Consider the following 16,827-nt stretch of genomic DNA (forward strand, 5'->3'; position numbering starts at 1 on the left):
CAATTTTGAATCTCACCACAAGTCTTTCGAGATGATTATTATTCATCACTGTAGACATCGAAATTTCAGTGAAATAAATGTTAACCAATGTATTAAAATTACAACATTTATTCATTTCACTTACATCACATATTCATTTCACTTACATCACACATTCATTTCACCTACATTATACATTTACTTCACCTACCAACTCCACTAACTTCACCAAAAAAATAGATGGTGGTGATTCACTCTCTTGGCCTGTAAATTTACATCACACCAAAACCTTGAAGCCTTGAAACTCTAAAGCTCTCAAGAAAATCCCGAAGGATCAAGAAAGCACTCTTTGTTCTTCGTCAAATCCTCCTTTAAGATCAAGCCCCAACGGCCCTTGAAGAACTTCCACCAACTCAAGATCAAGCCCCGACGGCCCTTGAAGAAAGTGTTCATCATTCATCATCCGTTCATCCTAAGATCAAGCCCCAACGGCCCTTTGGATCAACAACCTCGACAAACCCATACACCTATTCTTCAAGATCAAGCCCAACGCCCCTTGAAGATCCATTCATCAACTGTTCATCCCTAGATCAAGCCCCGACGGCCCTTTGGATTAATAGCTCATCCACAAACCTACACCCTTCGAAGATAGAATCGGAGGATCAAATTACAAAGAGATTGTAACCCCAAAAATCATTAATACAAAAAATATATTTTGTACACGTATTCTTGTTTCTTGTTTCAGGAATTTTTTGTGTTTACAAATTTGGCACGCCCGGTGGGATATCTCTACCTCTCATCTCTATCCTCAAATCATCGAAAAACGCAAATGGCATCGAGAAAAGATCAAGCTGTTCCTGCAATCAAAGCGAAGAACAAGAACATCATCGCCGCAAGTGGTGATATTTCAGGCATCACAACCCGAAGTAAGGCAAGAGCTCTTTTTGCCGCGGCTTCCGCCCCTGCATTAACTCTGTCAAAAGAACAAGAACACATGAGGCACGAGCCTGTGATCACCCTAGCCTCGCTAAGGGCGTCAAGAGGGGAGAGCCCGAGGAAATACTCAGAGTCCCTACTCTCTGACGTTGATTCGAGTGGGAGTACAACCATGCAAGTCATGACCATTGGAGTAACTTCAATCGAGGAGCAGCTAGCTCAGATGAATGAAGCAATCGCAAAGCTCACACGAACTGTGGAAGAGAAGGACTTGCAGATTGCCGCACTTGTCAACCAACTAGATGCGTGGCCCGACGTAAAAGTCGACCCAAATGTTGGCCTATTAAAGAAAGAAGTCGACGAAGAAGAGGAGCCTCCAGCAGAGAAAGTCGAAGAAAAGCTGAAGCTAGACCATGCAATGGCGTTCATAGGATCTCTCTTTATCCAACAGCTACAGGAGATGATTGCAAGCACTATCAAGACATAGTTGAAGGAAGCTCACACGACTCTATACTGTACTCAAAGCCTTACTCTAAGAAGATTGATGCTTTGAAGATGCCAAGAGGTTATTAGCCCCCAAAATTCATGCAGTTCGATGGAAAAGGCAACCCGAAGCAACATATCGCCCATTTCATCGAAACTTGCAACAATACTGGGACAGAGGGGGATTACCTCGTCAAACAATTCGTGCGTTCACTAAAAAGTAACGCTTTTGACTGGTACACTAACCTCGAACTCGAGTCTATCAACAGTTGGGACCAGCTAGAAAGGGAATTCCTCAACCGCTTCTACAGCACTCGCCGTACTGTAAGCATGCTAGAGCTGACCAGTACAAAACCGTGGAAAGATGAACCTGTCGTCGACTACATCAATAGATGGTGCTCCTTAAGTTTGGATTGCAAAGATCTGCTTTCTGAAACCTCTGCCATTGAGATGTGCGTTCAAGGCATGCACTGGGGGTTACATTACATCCTCCAAGGCATAAAACCAAGAACATTCGAAGAGTTGGCAACTCGTTCCCACGACATGGAGCTGAGTATTGCTAATCACGGGAAAAATGATCCTATTACTAACTTCAAGAAGGATAAAGTATTCGCCCCAAATGTAGACAAGACTGGGAAAAAGCCCGTTAAGGAAGCTTTCACCGTCAACACTAACCCCATCAAGACCTCATCAGCGCCCATTAAGATCTCCTCCAAGAAGAAAGCGAAGGAGATAAAGAAAGGTGAGCCTTCTCGCACCCAAGACAGATACAAGAGCACCTTGAAAGAGTTGGAACAGAAAACGTACCCTTTTCCTGACTCTGACATGGCTACCATGTTAGATGACTTGCTGGAAAAAAAGGTGATTGAGCTACCCGAATGCAAGCGGCCTGAAGAAATGAATCGTATAAACGATCCTAGGTACTGCAAGTACCATCGTATTGTGAGCCATCCTGTTAGCAAGTGCTTCGTTCTTAAAGAACTTATCATAAAGCTAGCATAACAAGGGCAAATCGAGCTCGACCTTGAGGACACGGCCGCAACACATACCACTATAATTGTGTTTGGATCGTTCGATCTTGTGCCTCTCCAAGCGACACCTGACCATTCCCGTGAATGCTTAAGCTGCACGGCACCTCCTACATAACCATCATTGGGGGGAAGCGACCAAGATGCACATGCCGATGATGAAGAAGGATGGACATTGGTAACCTACAAAAAGACAAGGAAACCAAGACCACGAGTCATACAGCCAAAGGTGGAACAAAGAAGGAATCACCACAGCCGCAACAATGGGAAGCCTAAAAGAAACATAAAGGATGATAAGACAACATATGCTAGGGAACCTATGGAGCAGAAGCCACGCATTCCCATTTCCTTGCACGAGTACTTCCCGAATGACTTTTTCCAACAGTGCACTACCGTCGCTTGTCACATGGTTGAAGTAGAAATAGAAGAGCCCTCAAAAGGCAAAGCTATCACCACTGAGGTAGAAAAGATCCTCACACCTGAAGAAGGTCTGCCAACACACTTTAGCATCGAGGAAGCGCTACAATTGCCAAAAAAGATGCGAAGAGCACTAGCAGCAGTCTTGGCAAGTCCCGGCGACCATGAAGTGCAAGAAAGTAACGACAAAGGCTCGAAGCTTCAGCCACATGTTGTACCACCCATGACGCAATTAACTTCACTGACGAAGACCTACTGCTGGGATCAAAGCCTCACAACCGTCCTCTCTTCGTCTCGGGGTACGTAAGGGAACACAAAGTCAACCGCATGCTTGTGGATGGTGGGTCAGCCATAAACATCATGCCAACATCAACAATGACCATAATTGGCATTAAGGTGAATGAACTATCCCTAAGCCGTCTGCTGATCCAGGGTTTTAACCAAGGAGGACAAAGGGCGATGGGCATGATCCGAGTAGAGATGACCATTGATGAGCTCAAATCAAGCACGATATTCCACGTGATTTATGCAAAAACTTCCTACAGCTTGCTCCTAGGAAGACCTTGGATCCATGCAAATGGGGTAGTACCGTCCACCCTTCACCAATGCCTAAAATTTTACCAAGAAAGAGTGAAGGTGATCCAAGGTGACACCAAGCCATTCACCGAAGCCGAATCACACTTTGCAGATGCCAAGTTCTACATGGACGAAGACGTGGTACCTGAAGCTCTTCCGGAAGAGATCAAGTCCACGGGCAAAGCAGCACCTAAAAAGCAGGAGTGGCAAGCCATGCTTAAAAAGCAAAAAGAGCAAGCCGTGCCATCTTCAAGCAAAGACGATGACGAGTTTGCTAAACCTACAACAACCAAAGGGAGTATGATGCCTTCAAAAGGACCAAACACACCCATATTCTGGTATATCCCGATGTCAAGAAGAAAGAATGGTTAATCTCCATTCGAAACTGGAACAAAAAAAAAACCGATACACAGTGGCACACGGATAATGTGAAGTTGCTCAAGACGAATGCAGTTTTGCCTCTGACACAGCTAGGGGGTGCTAAGGTCACAAGACTACCACAAGGCTTCATAAAAGCTCTACCAAAGGAGGTGGAATCAAGCTTTCTTCCAACCAAGAGGACCGAGGAAGGTTTCGACCCAAACGCCTATAAACTCATGTCGAAGGTCGGATACGACTTCGCTTCCTCTTCTACGGCTGGAAAGAAGGTTTCAAACACTGTCAATGACAAAGAACGTAACCTCACCAAAACTCAAAAGAAGTTGAAAGAGCATGGTTACGGAGTAGACAACAACAAAGCCGGACTTGGCTTCACACCAAATGCACCTGTGATGATTTCAAACAAAGCGAAAAATACTAGCGCTCAATACGTCAGCGTGAGCATTGAACAAGACCAAGAAGAACCTAAACACGCCTCTCGGACGTCGGTCTTCGATAGGATGAGCCGTTCAAGCCCCAAAATTTCAGTGCTTAATCGCATTGGTGGTCAAGACCGAACCTCTGTCTTCAAGAGGCTTAACGCGCCAACATCCCAAAGCTCTGTCTTTGAAAGGTTGTTAAAGCCTAAGAAACAAAGCAACACAGCTATCTCTCCTCTGCGATAATCAGCTTCGGAAAGATTTGAAGATAATGAAAAGCCTTTTAGAAAAAGGAAGACAACACCAAAGGAAGAAAAGCTCGATGGGTTAGCAAAAAAAGGCGACGTTCGAAGCTTGATTCCTTCAAGGATGAAGCGCCAAGCAATCTTAGAGGTTGACACAAATGGACCATTGAAAGTAAGAAGGCGTACTATCATCCACACCGGACAATCCTTATGCCAACAAGCTCGAGAAGACAGCACTGAAGAGGAGGTCCAAAATGTCTTCCACATCACGATTCAAGAAGGCAAAGAAGACGAAATCCCCAAGGAAGATGTCACTGCTGCACCACCATAGCTCGAAGATGGGGGGCAAGCCACGGTTGATGATCTCAAGGAACTTAACTTAGGTACAAGCGAGGAACCAAAGCCTATCTTTGTAAGTGCATTATTAAGTACGGATGAGATAGAAGAGTATTATCAGCTATTGTTAGAGTACAAAGATGTCTTTGCTTGGACCTACAAAGAAATGCCCAGCCTGGACCCTATCATCATTGTTCATCATCTTGCGATCAAGCCTGGAACGCGATCGATAAAGCAAACTCAATGACGCTATCGATCTGAGCTTATCCCACTAATCGAGGTCGAGATCGATAAGCTAATCGAAGCAGGCTTTATTTGAGAAGTGCAATACCCCAAGTGGATCTCCAACATCGTAATTGTCCTTAAAAAATCAGGACAAATACGTGTTTGCGTAGACTTTCGGGACCTCAATGATGCTTGCCCGAAGGATGACTTCCCCTTGCCAATCATTGAAATCATGGTGGATGCAACCACTGGCCATGAGGCATTATCATTCATGGATGGCTCTTCTGGGTACAATCAAATTCGCATGGCCCTCGAAGATGAGGAACTAACAGCTTTTCGCACTCCAAAAGGTATCTATTGCTACAAGGTGATGCCTTTTGGTCTAAAGAACGCTGGAGCTACGTATCAACGGGCAATGCAAAAAATCTTCAATGACATGCTACACAAAAACGTAGAATGTTACGTAGATGATGTGGTGGTTAAGATAAAGAAAAGATCAGACCACTTGAAGGATCTGCGAATAGTGTTCGAAAGGCTGCGAAAATACAACCTCAAGATGAACCCGTTAAAGTGTGCGTTTCGCGTCACCTCTGGAAAATTCCTCGGCTTCATCGTCAAGCATCGTGGTATTGAAGTGGACCAATCAAAGATCAAGGCCATTCAAAGCATGCCCGAGCCAAGAAACCTGCATGAGCTGAAAAGTCTATAAGGACGGCTAGCCTTCATCAGACGCTTCATCTCCAACCTCGCAGGGCGTTGTCAACCGTTTAGTCGTCTTATGAAGAAAGATGTTCCATTCGTATGAGACAAAGCATGCCATAATGCTTTTGAAAGCATAAAGAAATATTTGTCAAATCCACCTGTCCTAGGGGAACCTGTGCCCGGGAAAACCGCTCATATTGTATATTGCTGCTTAGGAAAGTTCAATCGGAGCACTCTTGGCACAAGAGAATGAATCCCAGAAAGAAGGAGCACTTTCACTACCTCAGTCGAACTCTCACCGGCGCTGAGTTGAACTATTCCTCAATAGAAAAGATGTGCCTCGCTTTGGTGTTTACCATTCAGAAGCTCAGACATTACATGCATGCTTACACCATCTACTTGGTTGCTAAAGCCAACCCTGTCAAATACGTCATGTCTAAGCCAGTCTTGACAGGGCGACTCGCTAAATGGGCTTTGCTTCTTAATCAATATGAGATCATTTACGTCCCAGCTAAAGCCGTCAAGGGACAAGCGCTAGCAGACTTCCTTGCCGATCATCCAATCCCGGCTGATTGGAAAATCTCAGACGACTTGCTTGACGAGGAGGTGTTCTACATCGACATCTTCCCTACACGGACGATGTTCTTCGACGGATCCGCACGAGCAGACGGAGCGGGGGCAGGAGTAGTATTCATGTCGCCACAAAGGCAAATACTACCTTACTCCTTCCAACTGACTAAGCTATGCTCCAACAATGTTGCTGAGTACCAAGCATTGATCATCGGGCTCCAAATGGTGATCAACATGGAAATCACAGCTCTTGAGGTATATGGCGATTCCAAGCTCATAATTAATCAACTCTTAACTGAATATGACGTGAGGAAAGATGATCTCGTCCCATACTTCCGGCTAGCGACTCAACTGCTACAAAAGTTCGAGGCTGTGACACTAGAACATGTGCCAAGAAAGGAAAATCAAATGGCAGACTCTCTCGCCAATCTAGCCTCGAGTATGACACTAAGAAAAAATGAAGCTGCAGACGTGCCAGTTTGCCAAAGATGGGTGATTCCACTCGTTAATGAAATGTCACTTGATGCTACAAATGTCATCTCAGTACTTCCAGTCGATGCTGACGAGTGGAGACAGCCGCTGATCAACGACTTAGAGCACGGAAAGCTTCCAGATGATCTTAGACACCGTGCCGAAATATGTCGACGAGCACCTCACTTCCTTTACTACAAAGGAACACTCTACCGACGCTCTTTTGAATGAGTGCTCTTGAGATGCCTAGGCGAGGAAGAAGCTAATCAAGCCATGGAAGAAGCACATTCAGGTGTGTGTGTGGGGCACATCAGTCTGGACCAAAGCTACATTTCCAGCTTAAAAGAATGGGTTACTACTGGCCGAGCATGGTGAAGGACTGCCTGGAACACGCCAAAAGGTGCCAAGCCTGCCAATTCCACACCAACTTCATACATCAACCGCCTGAACCATTACACCCTACAGTTGCTTCATGGCCATTCGACGCATGGGGATTGGACGTTGTAGTACCAATTATGCCAAAGTCATCTGCAGGAGAAGCTTACATCCTAGCTGCAACAGATTACTTCTCCAAGTGGGTTGAAGTCATACCTTTAAGGGAAGTCAAAAAAGAAACTGTCGTTTGTTTCATCAAGGAGCATATCATCCACTGATATGGTGTGCCTCACTACATTATCACTGACAACGGAAAACAGTTCTCAAACCGACTCATGGACGAGCTTTGCGACAAATACAAGTTCAAGCAGCATAAGTCTTCCATGTATCATGCTCCGGCCAACGGCCTCGCGGAAGCAGTCAATAAGACGCTGTGCAACCTCCTGAAAAAGGTAATCAGTCGAACAAAGAGAGACTGGCATGAAAGAATAAGTGAAGCACTTTGGCCATATAGGACTACGCATAGGACTCCCACCCAAGCTACACCTTATTCTCTCGTATATGGCGTGGAAGTTGTTCTACCGCTCGAAAGTCAAATCCCCTTACTAAGGATGGCTATACAAGAAGGCTTGACTAATGAAGAAAATGCAAAGTTGCGCCTTCAAGAGTTGGAAGCACTGGATGAAAGAAGGCTCGAAGCTCAACAACACTTGGAATGCTACCAAGCACGGTTATCCAAGGCATTCAACAAGAAAGTCCGCCCTAGGTCTTTCCAAGCTGGAGATCTCGTGCTGGCATTGCGTAGGCCTATCATCACAACTCATAAGACAAAAAGCAAGTTCACATCAAAATGGGATGGACCCTACATAATTCAACAGGTCTACACCAACGACGCCTACTTAATTATGGCAGAAGACGGCTTGAAGATCGGCCCATCAACGGCAGATTTTTGAAGTGCTACTACCCTTAAAGCAAACGCACCACACTCCTGGCTTGCAAGAGCATAAACTGTGTACGGCAAAATCATCATCAAAATCATCAAAAAAAAAAAAAAAAAAAAAAAAACCATCACTCATTTGAACTACGTCATGACTTGATCCCTCCTTAACCAAGGGTACGTAGGCAACTTGAAACTTCAAAACTTCAAGTACAGTCACATCATCAACAAAAAAACACAAACACTTTGAAGAATAAAGAGCAAATTCAAGAATGCAAACATTTTATTTCTTTAAAGGAAAAAGTCTGATTACAAAAAAAAAAAAAAAAAAAAGGGCAGAAGACACTACTCGAAAACTATGTCCCTAAAACTACGGAGGCGATCTTCAAGCAAGCCTTCCAAAGTCTTCAAAGTCTCTACCTCGGTGAGAGACATGATGGGCAACTCCATAGCCATGTCTTTCTCTTGTTCTAGGCGTGAAATCTCCTCTTGGCATTGAGAAAGTGTAGCTCCCTGCTCCCCGAGAACACTTTCAAGTTTTGATGCCTCGATGCCCAGCTGTTCTTTCTCTCGCATCAACGTATCTAGACGTACCTGGACGGAAGGTAAAGAAGTCTTTGTGGATTGATAATCTCCCGAAGCAGCTTGCTGAGAAGACCGAGCTTGGGTTAGTGACAAGTCTATTGCAGCAAGTTGGTGAGCTCTAACATCTGGACTCAACTTCTTCGAGGAAATAACACGCAAGGAAGAATACTCAGTTGAGGCGGCCATAAGTTCAGCAATCTTGATCTTCAAGGATGAAGAATCAATGTTAAGATTGTCAATTGCAGAAACAAGTCTCGACAAGTCCTCCTTAAGCAACGTAATGTCCTCTAACGGGCATTTTGAAATCCTCCCCTCAATATGGCTCTTGATATCCATTGCCGCACGAAGATTGATGCGATGAATAAGCTGCTCAGTACCACTAAGGTTTGGCCCTCTTAGAGAGATCTCAGAGCTAGCTGGCAAAGGTATAGAACGCATGACGGGATCTTGCATGCCTCCACCTACACACGGCAAACTTGGGAAACTTGACGGACTTGGGACAAGCTCTGTACCAGGTGGATCCCCAATCTCCCCGCCTGTAGGTAGGTCGCCTCCAAATAGCATCTCCGTATAAGAATAAATACCTGTGGTCGCCAAGTCAAAAGAACAAGAAGGCCCAACCTAAAGAAAACAAAGAAAGCTGTTATAAACAAAAGCTAGAACAATGAAAGCAGAAGAAGTTATAAGAGAGAAGAAGATGCATACATCTTTCTCAAACGACACACTGCCATCGAGTTGAGGGAGCCTAAATGCTTCTTTCTTCTTATGACAAAAATTGACATCGCTATCGGCCTGAGCACCTTCAAGACGTCGCTTGTTTAAAACTTGTTGAGGCTGCCGTAAAACAAGTCCATCTTCGTGCGAATCAACTTCATCACCGGCCTCTTCAGATACATCCAGATGTTGAGAAGACAAGCGTGGGCATTGAAGGACTAAAATCACTGGTCTATCTTGTAAAGTAGCAGCACTCGCGCAATCAAAAGGTATCAGTTGCGTAGGAACCACAGAACAACCCCCCCTTGATACATCAAGGCGTGAATGAGAAGAATTGGTACCACTTGCCATCCCCAAGTTCTCATAATGTACCTTTGACCACCAACTTACGTAAGCACGGGTTACTAGACTACTCTCGAACTCGTCTTTGGCCGGCAGGGTGATAGAAGCATTTGTACATGCACGGGTACAAGACTCCTAATGCATATACACGGCTTGCAAGGAGTTTAATTGTTTTTTTTTTCCTTCAGTTTGCCTGGCACATTTTGGACAAAACCAAATTGCCTGCTGAAACGGTGGGGACTATACTGCTGAACAATGCATCGGTCTTCTTGCCGTAAAGAAACATACCCCGAGCGAAGACTTATAAGGTAAGATAAGTCCGAGAAGCGAAGATGCGAATCATCCATGATGGCTCGCCGCACCGAGCCAACTCTCGCCAGATGGTCCATCTTCAAGCCTTCACAGCTTCTAAATAATGCTTGCGCCTGGGAATCATTGAGGCTCTTCGAAGAAAGCACGCCAGAATACTTCGTCATCAAAGGCCACGACTTGTCTAGAGTTAAAGAAAAAAAATGAGTACCAAAGTACTCACCCAACCAACCATACATGTAGTGGTAGGGAAGAACCGCAACACGATCTTCAGTGTTTGCCGAGTTCGAAATAACACTTAAGCCGTTATAAATGTTGGCTAAGACCGGGATAGCAAGATTAAAAGATTCACCTGCAACCATCTTGCTAGCAACTTTGAAAACCCCAGGACGAACAAAGTTGACGTCGCCGGTTGGAAAAACAAACTTACAAAGCCAACAAGCTAAGAAAGCAACTAGGTAAGATTCTTCCACATGCTCTGATGCTATGCCAAGATCCTCAAACACTCTCAACTTGGCAGGGGAGCGGCGCCTAGCTGAACCAATAGCACCAGACGAATATGGGTCTCCCTTTGGCTTCGTGGTTTTGTTGCAACTTCTTTTCTTCAAAGACTTCTTGTACCTTGTGTCCTCCCAATACCAGAAGCAGATCCATGAAGAAATCTTCACGCCTGATTTACCTTGAGTATCTTGGGAAAGCTTGTGATATGCCCAAAATAAACAGCGACAACTCGCAGGCAATCCTCGGCTATTGCAGAAAGAAAGTTCCTCCGCACTAGGAACGACCTCGTCATAAAACTTACCTTGGATTGCAAGCCCCCTATCTTGTGGAGATCCCAAAGTGAAATTGGCATCTCTCCTTGAGCTGTATGAAGCGTGTTAGTCGCTGAACACCAATGCTCGAAGAACGCATGAAGGACAGAATGATGGAGATCATAACTGAACAAAGATGTGTACACGGCATGGTAAAGGCCCACGCTAGTAAGCACATGTTTAGATCGGCCCAAGACATCTTCAAACCACTCCCAATAAGACTCAGCAAAAACAGCTTCTCCGGTAGTCGACAAGGCATCATTCCAAGCCATAGCTCCGCTGCGGATTTGATCACAAAGAAGCTTAAACGAAGCCGGATGATTGTCACGAGCATGGTGCGAAGGGTTCAAGATAAGAATCCTCAGTGTGCACGCCTTCTTCTTCATATTTGATCGAACAAAGTCTGCCACCTCCCAAGATACTTCAGAAGACCACGACTTAATATGCATGGAGTAGTCTTTTATAGGAAGAGCAAGCGCCTTAGGGTCAGTCAGTGGGGCGTAAATCTTCAGCGTTGTTCCCCTATCTTGCAAATCACTTTCCTTCGCAAGAATGGTGATGGTGTTGCTCTTAAAACACTTGAAAAATACCATGACCACAACAAAGCAAAATCAGCCACAAAACTTAAGCAGCACAGCAAAAAGGGCAGCCATAGAACGGTCCTTCAAGACACGCTACAGTGGCAAAGAAAACCAAAATGTCATGTAATCGCACTACGCAACCCCGCAGCGATTACGCAAGCAGCTTCTTCCACCGCATAGTGACGTCACCACCAAGGGAAAACTGTGACCAAAAGGCATTACACAGCGAAGCCCCGCTGCAGTCTCTTGCACAGCACCACACAGCAGCGCACCACCAAGGGAAAAAACTGTGATCAAAAGGCACTACACAACAGTCTCTTGCACAAAAACTAGGCAGCAAAAAAGCATATGTACACCCGCAATCCTGCCCGCTCTGCCACCAGCTACCACACCTTTGGAAACTTCATGAGGGTCCTAGCATCATGCTCTGCCTTCCCAAAAATAAAAATTAAAAAAAAATTAAGAAACCATCAGTGGGGTACACACATTACATATTTTATACGCACAAAGATGAGACAATCAACATATATATATATATATATATGAGTGCATGTCAGAAAGTGCATGTCAAAATCTATATATATATATATATATATACAAGTGCATGTCAGAAAGTGCATGTCAAAATCAATATATATATATATATATAAGTGCATGTTAGAAAGTGCATGTCGAAACCAATATATATATATATATATATTTGAAAAAAGATTTTAAATCAGGGTCATTGACTTTACTAATTAATTCCATTAAAAACTCTTCTTGTTCTTCTTGCTTATTAAGCACTGAAATTTTATTACAACAAGTGTCCGTGCACCCAAACTTAATGTTTGGCGAGGAGACGTCGCTAGAACTGCTAGAGTTAGAGACGAAAAAATCGGGATTTTTATCAGATTGACTAGAGTCAGTATTTCTAATTTCTAAAGCCTGAATAAGTTGAACCTTCTCTTCTTCAGAGATTTTTAGTTGGTTAATAACCTTTTTAACTCTACATTCATTTGCATAATGATCAAATTTGCCACATTTGTAGCATTTTCCCTTTTTATTTTGAAAATCCTTTTTAGGCTTTCGAAAGGGTTTTTTGTTTGGAGATGGTTTTTCATAAAATTTATTTGTTTGAAAAGGTTTGTTGGAAGATTTTTTGTTTTTGTAAAATCTGGACTGATATTTAGAAAATCTGCTGGTTTGTTGGGCTCTTTTCTTTTTATTCGAAGGAGCAATCGGAGGTAAACCATATTGTTCACAAAATGTTCCAAGTTCGTATTTAGCAATAGATTTATCCTTATTAACTTGTTTTGAAATCTTCATGTCATACACATTTTCAATCCTTCCTTTTGTATAACATTAACTATGTTACCATAAGTAAGGGTATGATAAGGTATGACACCTTCTTCATTTACTAAAACATTTCGGATTTTGTGAGCAAAAAGATTTGGTAAACCATTGATAAATTTTTCTTTCCAAAAGGGTTGATTAGTATCTTCTCTAAGCATAACTCTGGATATGAAAACATCTTTATACCATCTGAAATCACTTAAGGTTGGACACCTTAAATTACTCAGTTGGTCGTGAATACGAGTAGTGACGTTGCTGGGTGTTCCTATAAAGTGTTCTATAATCGTATAAAGTAAAGTATTTACTCCGTCGGGTATTCCTTGTCCTATCGTTTCATCAAAGATGGGAAGTCCTTCCTCATCTTTTTTGACCACAAAACGTATTTCATCTCTGGACTGAGAAGTTAAGTGCTTCTCCCACCAAGAATGAAGCATTCCAGTGAAACTAGTGACGAGAAGATCAACGATTTGTGTTTGTGTAAAATTGTGATTTGAACTGTAGCTATTAGCAACCATGGACATATGTTGAAGTTTGTTCAAAAGTTCTTGTTCTGACAATTCATCTATATTCCATTCATAGAGTTTGTCAGCAGAGACTGAAAATTGATTTTGGATATTTCTTTCTTCAAACTGAAGATCAGGGGGAGTTGGCCTGGGATACCAGTTTTTTGTAAGAGAAGTAGGGTTGACAGGATGAGTATGAATGCGTTTTAAATCAAAAGTTGGCTGAAGATCAATGTTTTGAAAAGCATTTTCAATATTTTGAATAGCAAAACTAGTTTCTGTGTCCTGAGAAAAATCTGGATCAGATGTGTTGCCTTCTTCGATGGAAACATCATTGTTTTGCAAAACATTAACAACTTTCTCTTTTTTGAGCTCAGTGAGCATATATGATCAATTTTTTGTAAAGTAGTCATAGATTTTAAAGCAGTGGAACTTGAAGCGGTATCAGTAAAATTTACTAAAGGTTTTTCTTTTTGAGAAGATTTTGGTTGAGACAATTTGTCAATTTTTGTTTCAATTTTATCTAACTGTTTTCCAATAGTGTGAAGACTTTGGTTTGTAAAATTATTCTGCTCAATGACAGGTTTAAAACCAGAATCCTCTTTTGGAATTTTGAAAGGGGTTGCGGGAATGTTGGTATTTCCAGTAGAAATTAAAATAGTTTCTTTGGGAGGATGACTAGAGGAAACCAAAGTTTTGTCTTCCTTAACCCAATTTTCTTTGGTAACAACCGTAACTTTATTTTTGGTTTCATAATGTTTTTCAATAAAATCAAAGAAAGATATTTCAAATTGGTATTGTTCCACAAAAGCTTTCCATTCGGCATATATGGCTAGCTTTTCTTCATCACAATACTTTTTTCTAAAAATATTTCTTCTGGGAATATTTTCCTCAGAAGCGATGTCTGTTTTAAGCTTCCTCCATCGGATTTTATGTGGTTTGTTTAAAACAAGTAATTGGTGATTCACCAATGTTGTTTCAAAATCAGAAGCAGTTGGAGAAGTGGGTTCTTCTTGGTTTGGAGGATGATAAACAGGATGTGCAACTTGTGAAGAAGTGTCGACAGACTTTAATTTGAGCAAATCATTGATTAAATCTTGTTGTGCAGCTTCCTGCTCTTTTAACTTTTTGTTTACTAAAGATTTGATTAAATCTTGATCTCGACCCAATCTATCGGTTGACGTGGATCCAGAAAAAGACTGTCTGCTTGGAGTAAAAGATTTATGTGAATGTACTGATTCACAAGATTTTCTTGCTAGTCTATCAAAATTGATTTTTACAGTGCTGTCAAAATATTGTTCAATGTTGTCAAGATTAACAAGACTGTTTTGGACGGAAACCGGCTTACTTTCATTAATTAAACACCAATATGAAGGGAGACTGATGTCTGACCACCTAATAGTTCTTGGTACTCTTATGTTTGCGCCTTCTTGGGTTGTTTGGATCAAAAGAGTGTGGTCACGAGGACTTTTGTTCAAAGCTTGAAAATTCATGTTTGTGCCAGTGACTTTGTAATAAATTCTAAAAATAAGTGCCAGAGGTTGTGTTCCTTCCAGGACTTGGTACCCGGAGGTTTTGATATTAAGAGTAAGAGCTTTTAAAACATGTGGATCGGAAAGACTTATTGTGAGATCGGGAAAACAATCAAAATGGATAGGTCCGTTGTAAAGGCTAGATTCAATCATTCCCAGTATACTATCGTTGAAATCAGTAAATCTAGCGTCGCGTAAACATAAAAGGATAGAAGTGTTAAGACCTTTTCGAGTTAATGGTTTAACTGCGATTTGAACTAAACCAATATGAAGATAATTATGACCATTTTTGCGATGCGCTTTGATTTGTTCCAGAGAATAATTGACAAGTCTCATGTTCTTTGCTAAGAGCATAAGCCTTCTCAACTGTTTTGACGTGATGTTCTGATTTAAAAGAGGTCAAAGACCATTTTTTCTTGTAAATATTTTGGGTTGAAACCTTTGGAATATTCCACTCAGAAAAATCAATACTTTCGTCTGTTTGAAAATCCAATTTTTGTTCTTCATTGACAATGTCAAGTATAGTTCCTAAGTTGGATCTAGAGCTAGTGCTGGCTATTGAATTAAATCTAAATAATCTACTCATGATGCACACAAAAACAAATATGCTATATGCAAGACTTAAAAGATTCACCTTCCTCGTATGTCTAGACTCTTCCCCTGCTCATGCGCTCCGCTCATGCCTCTCCTGGGACTTATTATTTGGACCACGTCTTACTGTTTGGCTGGAAGAAAGAAGAACTGAGGACCGACGATTAAGAAATGCAGATAGAATATAAGAATGTATGAATCAGAAATAGATCAAATAGATGCTAAAGCAATTACCAACCACTTGGCTCTGATACCAAATGAGGTGGAACTAAAGGTAGGAGGCATAGCCTTCCATATTGTAAGAGGCAAAGCCTTCCATAGAATTCAGAGTGCGGAAGTAAAGCATATAAAAACAAAGAAACATATCAATATATTGAATTAAAAAGAATAATGAATTAAATGTAATGATGCAAATATTTTTGGAAAATAAGTTTTATTGAAAACTTACTGCAATGTAGATTACAAACAGGTATTGCCTAATGGCAGATGAAACAAGTAAACAAGGTGGAGCTCGCAGGCATCCTGAATAATATATGTATTACAAGTGTTTGGGAAAATAATCTCTGTCCTTTGTGGATAAGGAGAGAGATGTATTCTTGAACTGAGCTATTGAGTTAAAAAACCCGTGTCCTTCTTCTGAAGATGAATTCCTCTTTTATAGAGGGAGGAGAACGATTGAGGAATGCAATCTTGATCCGGGAATCTCGCTGGCATGAGGAGAAAACTGTCAAAGCTGGCTGATTGAAGAATCCTTACTGTGGAGTCACGTTGTTTCTCTTCCAAAAGTTGAGTGAATAGTGAAGATGCTTTGATTCTTTTACAAAAGTTAAATGAATAGTGAAGATGCTTTGATTCTTTTACAAAAGCTGGATGAACAGTGACTTTTTTGTTTTTCACTATTGGAGAATAATGCTTTGTCTTTTACGGAAGAGATGAAAGCAGCTACTGCTGATGATGTTGTTGGGCTGATACAATCACATGGGCAAAAAAAACAGTTTCAAAAATCAAACGGATCTTGTGCGTCTTAAAGGTCCACTTGATCAGCCCAATTGGCGGGAGGTTGAGATTCTGCATCAGAAGCGTCAGAGTCCGAATCGGAACCTTTCTTTTTCTGGAGCATTGCTGCTTCAGCCATGAGCTGCTGGGCCATGTCTAGAAGCTGGGTAGTCTTTGCAGATTTTTCTTTCTTCGAGCTAAAGGATTTGGCTGACTTGGACTTTCCTTTGAGGGAGGAGGATGGACTAATGTCTGATAGAGATTGAACTGGTTCTTGAGCTTTCGGGAGATCAGGAAATTGCTGAGTGTCTGGCAAGGCCTGCGAAGAAGATGCAGCAATTGCTGGAGCCGAACTCTGGGGAAATTCAGCACGAACTAGATCAATAATCTTTTGGTAGTTGAATTTGTCCCACCATTTCACCCACCGGACCCTGAAAATTCCTCCGTTGT

At 42.2% G+C, this 16,827-nt stretch overlaps 1 pseudogene; it reads left to right on the forward strand.

Moving 5' to 3' along the window:
• Positions 1-1,941: 1,941 nt before the first annotated feature.
• LOC148691556 (uncharacterized) lies at positions 1,942-5,731 on the forward strand (annotated as a pseudogene).
• The last annotated feature ends 11,096 nt before the right edge of the window (positions 5,732-16,827 follow it).

Source organism: Pyrus communis, chromosome 13 (genome assembly GCF_041283825.1).
Source record: "Pyrus communis isolate YQ-2024b chromosome 13, ASM4128382v1, whole genome shotgun sequence".
NCBI lineage: Eukaryota > Viridiplantae > Streptophyta > Magnoliopsida > Rosales > Rosaceae > Pyrus > Pyrus communis.